This window comes from Mizuhopecten yessoensis, unplaced genomic scaffold, assembly GCF_002113885.1.
Source record: "Mizuhopecten yessoensis strain PY_sf001 unplaced genomic scaffold, ASM211388v2 scaffold10921, whole genome shotgun sequence".
NCBI lineage: Eukaryota > Metazoa > Mollusca > Bivalvia > Pectinida > Pectinidae > Mizuhopecten > Mizuhopecten yessoensis.
The window spans coordinates 2241659-2250724 of NW_018408788.1; the positions used below are offsets into that span (position 1 = coordinate 2241659).

General features: G+C 39.1%; 1 protein-coding gene across 8 annotated transcripts in view; it reads left to right on the top strand.

Annotated features, from left to right (window-relative positions):
* Positions 1-7955: 7955 nt before the first annotated feature.
* The window catches only part of LOC110463738 (tyrosine-protein phosphatase non-receptor type 4-like), a 191050-nt gene continuing 189939 nt past the window's right edge, over positions 7956-9066 (top strand). For 3 of the 8 annotated variants that reach the window (XM_021518566.1, XM_021518571.1, XM_021518568.1), the window contains exon 1: positions 7959-8223. The gene's annotated coding sequence lies outside the window, so the exon portion shown is untranslated. Of the gene's footprint in view, positions 8224-9066 lie in introns of all 8 variants that reach the window. The other 5 variants (XM_021518572.1, XM_021518569.1, XM_021518570.1 and 2 more) reach the window with 4 other exon arrangements.

Here is a 9066-nt window from a genome sequence, read left to right on the forward strand (position 1 = left end):
CAAACGTAGGAAAGGACACTTCGGAATCTAAATAAATGACGAAAACTGTCTTCTGGACCCTGCCCACTTACAACACAACAGAATTTTTAAAGATCACGGTGCTTTGTATTTTTTTTTACTTTGTCAGATTGCGCATAATAATACCTTCTATAATGGATGTATATAAAACTAAACTTTAATTTTCTTCCAAGTCCACAAAATGTTTATGAAACCAGAAGACGAAAAGGTGTGGGAGACTGCAAAGCTGGGCATGACGATGATAGTGGGGGCAACCTCGCTTCTCGAAATGCCCAACAAATAACAGGAGCAAGTATAAGGAACCAGTCACAAAGCACAAACAGAAGACGAAACTGTGTGGGAGACTGAGTAAAGGTGACAGTGGGGGTAACCTCGCTTCCAAATTAACTCGGATCAGATTATGAGAAAGACAAACCCAATTGCATGTTCACTAATGCAGAAGTATCAAATGCATTTATCAAGATTAGGTAAAAACCAGACAATGTATGTATGGAGGGTGTACAAAGCAATACAGACGGTTAATCTTCAGAATTACACTGGATCCACGTAAATAGTATTTCTTGCGGTTTAAAACGAGAAAACAGACATCAGGACGTGGGAAATGCCTCCTGAGACGTTCTAAAAAACAAAATTTTCATGGGGGACCCCAAAGACCCTCCTTACGGAAGGGGGAAGACCCGTACCCTCCCCCTACTTCGATCCTCGCGCTTCGCGCTTCGAGGGGGCTGCCTTCGGCAACGCCATGTCGGGCTTACACATGGTAAAGGGGCTAGCTACGCGCCTGACCATTACCAGGTCCGGTATCCGCTGGGGCCGATGAACGTCTGCCGTGGTTGATGATTGGGCGATTATATAGTTTTCCATCAACAATGAGTCTGTCTCTTACCAGTCGCACATTTTTACCCTAATCTCGGAGATCTTTCATAGTCGGTCCCAGCTCCCTTTGGCGTTGGTGTATTTCCTTCGGGAATTGTTCATTTATATCAAATGATCATGTACCTTTTAACTTATGCGCACACCCTAACACACCTTCACGATCTCTGTTGACACTGCGTCTCTACCGCGATTATACGCGCCGTGACAACTCGATACACGTAGTGGAAGCGCCATGAGAGCGCCATGAGAGCGGAGACAATCGCCAACTAGAACTCCATAGGAACGCGGTAGAACGCCATGGAGCTCCGTAGAAACGCCAAGGTCGCCGTGAGAACGTCGTGACATTAATATTGCCATCTTCATGAGAAATATCCATTTTTCCTGCGATCTCACGGCGCTCTGGGAAATTTAACAACGCCGTGCAAACGCTGTGGCAACGCGGCTAGGTGTGACAGGGGCTTAACTGATTACAAAACATGTAGAACAGTGACACATTGACAATTAACACAATAAAGTTAATTTGGTTGACAGCTGTAACTTATCTCTCTATTCTGACTGGCGAGTAACCGAACAGGTAAGGCAATTAACCTGTCTTTTGTCCGAGACTTAAGTGTTATACCAGAGACGTATATTACAGTATTACAATATTACAGTAATATATACGTATCTGGTCATACTTGGTAAGACCAGTCAATCTCATTACGTAACATAATTGATTTGAAAAGAATAATGTATAAGATGGACACCAATATTGCACGAGTTAATCTGACGACAATGAATTAAAGAAGTTACATATAACAACATAAACAGTAACATTTTAACTCATAGAGGCTTTATTAAATCTTGGTACAAATGTAATTAAATAGCTTTTAGGTATGAAATTGTTACTGACCGAAATTAAATGGCGAAAGTTTGTAAGAGGAAATCCAAAATAATGAATGAGATGAAATGTTAAATTAATGTTCATAAATAGCACTATTATCATAAAATGCGTTATGATAGTAGTATGCACCGTTTATAGTAGTTCTTGGTTCAAATATATTAAAAAATGGATTATTTCTGAAGGTATAGCTATTATTGACATTTACAAAAGGTTGAATTATATGGCAGAGATAAGTTGGAGTGTAACTATTATGAATTGTATACATTAATGTAAATTTGCGATTTTGTCTTCGTGTGTAATATTTCAAGTTTCTCGCGGTGGTCAAGTGGTTAAGGCGTCTGCCATTCTGCAACCACTAGCCCTCCACCACTGGGTCGCGGTGCCTAAGTGGTTAAGGCGTCTGACATTCTGCTACCACTAGCCCTTCACCACTAGATTGTGGTGGCTAAGTGGTTAAGGCGTCTGACATTCTGCTACCACTAGCCCTTCACCACTAGATTGTGGTGGCTAAGTGGTTAAGGCGTCTGACATTCTGCTACCACTAGCCCTTCACCACTAGATTGTGGTGGCTAAGTGGTTAAGGCGTCTGACATTCTGCTACCACTAGCCCTCCACCACTTGATTGTGGTGGCTAAGTGGTTAAGGCGTCTGACATTCTGCTACCACTAGCCCTCCACCACTTGATTGTGGTGGCTAAGTGGTTAAGGCGTCTGACATTCTGCTACCACTAGCCCTCCACCACTTGATTGTGGTGGCTAAGTGGTTAAGGCGTCTGACATTCTGCTACCACTAGCCCTCCACCACTTGATTGTGGTGGCTAAGTGGTTAAGGCGTCTGACATTCTGCTACCACTAGCCCTCCACCACTTGATTGTGGTGGCTAAGTGGTTAAGGCGTCTGACATTCTGCTACCACTAGCCCTCCACCACTTGATTGTGGTGGCTAAGTGGTTAAGGCGTCTGAAATTCTGCTACCACTAGCCCTTCACCACTTGATTGTGGTGGCTAAGTGGTTAAGGCGTCTGACATTCTGCTACCACGAGCCCTCCACCACTGGGTCGCGGGTTAGACCTATGTGGAGCAGTCGCTAGGTACTGGCCGTAGGTCGCTGGGTTTTCTCCAGGAACTCCGGCTTTCCTCCACCACCAAAACCTGACACGTCCTTATATGACCATAGCTGTTAATAGGATGTAAAACACAAACACACATATAGGAAGTGATGTACGTCTTCTGAGGCCAGTAGTTATACGCACTGTATCTAGTTGAACCAATTCTAGAAGGTCTGATTCAGATTTGGTACAATTATCCCACACTATATCAGAATATTCTAACACAGGTTTTATATAAGAGATATTCTAACACATGTTTTATATTAGAGATGTTCTAACACGTGTTTTATATAAGAGATATTCTTACATATGTGTTATATAAGAGATATTCTAACACAGGTTTTATATAAGAGATATTCTAACACGTGTTTTATATAAGAGATATTCTAACACAGGTTTTATATAAGAGATATATAATGTTTTTAATGTTTTCCTATCATGATTACTTTTTAAAAACCAAGAATACTAAGTCTAGAATGAGCTTTTTTGATAAATATTTGAGGTGCGATATCCCCACGTTCCTTTACTGTTAAATGTTAGACCTAAGTGGTCATGGTGTTCATGTTGTACAATTGGAGTATTATTAAATACAAGTTGAGGATGATTGTTATTATACCTACGAGTGAAGTTAATAGCTACGGTCTTGGATTGAACAGGACTTGTCATTGCTCTGACCAATCGGAGATTGATTCAATATCATCATTAAGCATATTATAAGTAGCTTAGGCAAGGTCACTATTATTATTTACTAGTCTATAACACAGAGAGGGGTAATATCGGGGAAGAGTTTTATATGACAGGTTACATTATTAGTAATAGTATAGTATTAGTAAAAGGAAGAAAGAGGAAGGGACCCAGGACAGATCCTTGAGGAACCCAGTAATGTCATTATTAAAATAAGAAAGAGGAAGGGACCCAGGACAGATCCTTGAGGAACCCAGTAATATCATTGGTAAAAGGAAGAAAGAGGAAGGGACCAAGGACAGATCCTTGAGGAACCCAGTAATATCATCAGTAAAAGGAAGAAAGCGGAAGGGACCAAGGACAGATCCGTGAGGAACCCAGTAATATTATCAGTAAAAGGAAGAAAGAGGAAGGAACATAGGTTTGGTTTTAGAGTTACCACCTTCAAAGATATATCCCTTTGTTTTCTGTCAGATAACTAATGAAAGGATTTTGGACACGATTTTTCATAATTGTATGTTTTACGGTCATTTGATGCAATGATACGTGTAGTGACCGAGAACCCGTCTCTCTCGGTACTCAGTAGATAGACAGGCCAGGTGACGCCCCATCTATATCAGCCTAGTGAATAAGGATATTTTGAACTCGGTACGGGGTCGCATGATCTGCGACTGATATGATATCCTGTTCATTACGTGTACCCATTCGGACACGTCCCCTTTACAATTTATATATTATCTGCAAAACAGTGTAAGTAATGACAACAACCAATAAATAATCATGTCGTATGGCTAAAATCATCAATCGACAAATAAAGACATCAATTCTCCGAAAGAGAAGTTATACATTCAAACCTGAATCCCGGAAAGCTAATTCCGCGCCTGCATCAACTACATTCAATGTACACTGTACATTTTAGCTGACAGATAGTAAACATTTAAGTATCTTACCTGCAAATTAAAGGGTATGTAAATTTATAGCCAAAGGGCATTTACGATACCTACCTGTGAATTAACAGGTGAACCAATTACCTCCGAGGTGTTCCCTGTGAATGTCATGGCCAAAGGGCATTTATAACCGATCCTCCAAATAACACGAGCAGTATGGTGTACTGGTGCGTTTCTTTTTGTCCCATGTGTTGGACGAAAACATGATGTTGAAAGTTTTAAAGTAAATTTTAACAGCGTCTTTACATGCGTTTTTACCTTAGGCTCGTAACCTGGACAGAAAACTGACGATGTTAAATAAGGTAAAAATGTATGTGTATCATGTATATACGATGTAATTTCTGAATTATAAAGTTTTATTATTTTTGAAGTAATGGTGGTGACATGACATTGATTGAAAAGATTAAAATACCAACATGAACATTTTTAGCAGCTTTTTAAACAAAAATATATCCCTAGCAACAGGTGTGATTTAACCCCCACATTCAAGAAGACATAAGTATGATCCATCTAAGTACAGGCCAATTTCCCTCGCCTCTGTCTGCTGTAAAATTATGCAGCACATCCTGACCTCTACAATATCTTTTATGATAAACATCTATTACACATACTCTTCGCGGATGACACCATAGCCTATCTCACCATTACATCAGAGGACAGCGGTAAGACCCTACAGAAGGACCTCGACAAGCTGACCAAATGGGAACGTTTATGTTGCATGAAATTCTATCCTGACAAGTGTAACATCCTTAGACTCGCCAACAAGAGAACCCCAATCAAGACCAACTATCACTTACAGGGCCATTATCTGCAGGAGGTCAGCACAGCCCCCTACCTAGGTGTCGCCATATCCAACAACCTTAAATTGGACACCCACATTTAGAAGATGGGCGAACAGAACCCTGGACTTTCTATGGAGAAATCTTAAGATTACATCTACTCAAATCAAGATACTTGCATACAACAGCCTGGTAAGACCCTTGCTGGAATATGCATCCTCCGTATGGGACCTACACACCCAGCACAACATCAACAGCATTGTACACATCCAGAGAAAGGCTGTGAGGTATGTCACGAACCGTTATCGGAACACGTCCAGCGTCTCTGATATTCTTCAAATGCTCGGCTGGAAACCACTACAAGAAAGGAGGAAGAAAGCTAGACCAGTGATGTTATACAAGATTGACAGAGGTACGGTTGCCATCAGTAAAGAAAACTGACTGCTACCACATAGAGGACTTGCCAGAAACATCAATAATAGATCCTTCCCACTCCTTACCTGCATGACTGATTCAAGAAGGATGTCTTTCTTCCTCAGATCTGTACGTGACTGGAATGCCCTACCACGGGACATCACAGACGCAGCCACACTCTCGGCATTTAAGGCCAGAGTGACGAAGCTCTGAAACCCTTAATGCAGCTTATCCTGTTTTTAATTTACAAACTTATTTTAACTATGCTAGTCCTGTCACATGAGGGGGCGGCTCCAATACTCTCGATGAGTTTACTTGTGGCACACTATTTTGCAGAATAAACCTTCCAATTGTAGCATAAATCCAAACTAATCCAGTTCAGGTTGATGAAAATTGTGTTTTAAAACTAACTCAAATCCAATGTTGTGAAGCCTAGTTGAATTGAATATCACCAACCAGAGAGAGCTCGGCAGAATTATTTGCTATTTCCAGTTTTAATCATATAATTTACCTTTATTACCAGAAGTTTTCAGTTTATATAGTTTATATACGTTATTATAAGCCTAAATGCCATACAGAAAACAAATTCTTTACGTATGTCACAGAAAACAAAGCGTAAATCAGTACATTGACCTACATGTATTACCTATATAGTACATGGTGTATTATCAGTTAGTTAGTTAGTAGTGGAGTCGACCAAATGTAGTATGCATAGACACCTAATATGTGCACAAGGTTTTGATATGATATGAAAATTTATCTCGGAAAACGCATCCAATTCAAGTACAGAAAAGTCATTACGAAACTCAGAATGTCCAGTCACCAGTTACAAATTGAGCAAGAAAGATACATAAATGTACCAAGGAACTTAAGAATCTGTAAATTATGCAATATATTGAGGACGAATACAACTTTGTGCTTAAATGTCCATCTTTTCAGATACTTAGACGTATTCACATGAAAAAATATAATTGGTCGAAACCCAGCATGCTCAAATTCATCAGTCTTATGAACTCTAGCAAATCATCTGAATTATGCAAATTTGGAAAGTTTCTGCACAAATCGTTTATGTTGAGAAAGAATCTGAAAATAAATTTAAATGTATGAACTAACAACAATGCGTTCTCCTTCAATGCATTATTTTTATTAATTTTTCTTTAGCTAGTATATCACTGATGATGTACATTCATTCAAAATACATGCCACTTATTTGTTTACACATACAAACTGCCGCCCAGGTATTAGCATGTATTGAATATGTATGGTTTGTAGTAATATCATGTACCTATAAGTTGTAAACGTTTGGAAAATAAAATGAACATGAGTCTCTTGGTTGAATCCTGACTGATGTGCTCTTAAGGTGTATATCAGGTATTTCTCCAATAAATAATGTTCTATAAATAGTAGTTTGAGTGGGTATACTAAAGAAGATTAGTATGTATCCATGCAGTGTTATGTTTCCGTGTGCATGACATAAAATGTATTCATGTGTATAGGTTACCCGTATTTAATATATACGCACGTGTCTATTATGTACCCGTTTGTATTGTATACCCGTGCACGTGTTTAGAACATGTTTATGTTCACGTGTGTATTAGTATTTTCGAGGGAGACTCCCGATTTGGGGTTCTAAAATTGAGAATTTTTAACCGGTGAATTTCCTAAACTATTCCTACTTTTAAAGATCTGATGATTTCATCTGAAAAGAAAACAACTAAAAAGATTTCATTTAAAAGTGATATTTTGTGGGTTTATAGGCACAATTTATGTTTCAGCTTAGAGCATGCGCAATCCTTAGAGCATGTGCAATCTGCCCAATGCAAAAAGTTGGCAAATACCAGGTTTAGTTAAGTATGTGCACCTGTGTATTATGTAACCTTGTGTATTACGTTTCCGTTCGGCATCAGTGTACCAAGAAAACCGCAAATGTATTTGAATATGTTGTTAAATCAAATTAATTAAGTGTTTGTATTTAATATATACTCATACAATGTGATAAAACATCTCTCTACGTTTGATATCGTCAAGTTATACTTATGACTTTACATATAGATGTGCGGTCCCTGAAGTAACATACACAATCATTCTATATGGAAAAAGGAAGGTGTGTTCCCAGGAATGCGGAAATGCGAAATGTAAGGAACAATATAATAAGTGTTTGAAAGCGCATGCATGATTTTAACGCGCACCGTTTGGAATCGACTGTCACACAGATAATCATTACTTAAACACTGCAGATCATTGCTTGATTAATTAATCTTTATACGAAGTGGAAACCCTTTATTCGCTTTTCTAGCACACCTGTCATTTATGAAATGCCACCTGGCGGCTTAACAATGTCGTCGATAATGGTCACGTGACTTTGTTTTCTCCGCCATTTTGATTGAGTGTAACTTCCTGAGAAAAGACATTTGACCAATGCTGGTTCCAAAACAACGTCATATAACTAACTTCAATGGAGTAGACACCAAGTTCAAGGCTTGTTGACAATTAACAGCAAGTCAAATCGTGCCAGGTAAGTCAATGGCCACACTAGTCTACCTGTAAAGTAGAATAACCAACAAATTTACCTGCTGGTTTTTATCAGATTTCGCGTAAATTTACACACCTTGCATGTAAAAATTGTCATTTGGAGCTGAAATCTTATTTTGAAGTGAAGGTGATGTGAAGACGTGAGTAAAACAACGATCTGACGTATCCATTCACGTGCAAAATGTTTACAAATGTACAATTTCACGTGTTTTCCACCGGTGAACAATACAGATTGAATGGCTGACATCTATGATTCATAACATGGAGTCGGCTCGGAACATTTGAAGTCGGGGTCGTGACCCCGTGCACTTGCTGTCACTGTCAATGAGACGAAATGTCGGGTTAACAAATATGCTGAGTGTAAAACAAGTGTTAAGAATCAAACGTAAACTCATGTAAGTTACACACACCGACTCGTAATTTGAGAGATAAAGGGAAATAACTCCTTGTGTATTGTAGATTCGTGCACAGGGGCACGTTACAAATGTCTGAAATACACACATATGCTATACTGATATGGGTCACAACACACATAAACATACACAAGGGAAGAAGCTTCGTCAGAGCACTACCGGTACCGCCAAATTTCAAATGAAGATTTTCAACACTTACTTTTGTTATTTTTTTCAGCGATCTGCGGCGATAGCTTCGGTTTGAATTGTAATTAAATAATCCATCATGATCAATTGTGTAATCATTCGTCTAATACATCCAATCAAGCACTTTTTCGGGGAATTTGCAGTTTTACCGCCATGATTAACTTGAACCTGACCCGGAAATGACGAGGGCTTTTCGACATGTCTTTATACCATACTGCCAAATACTA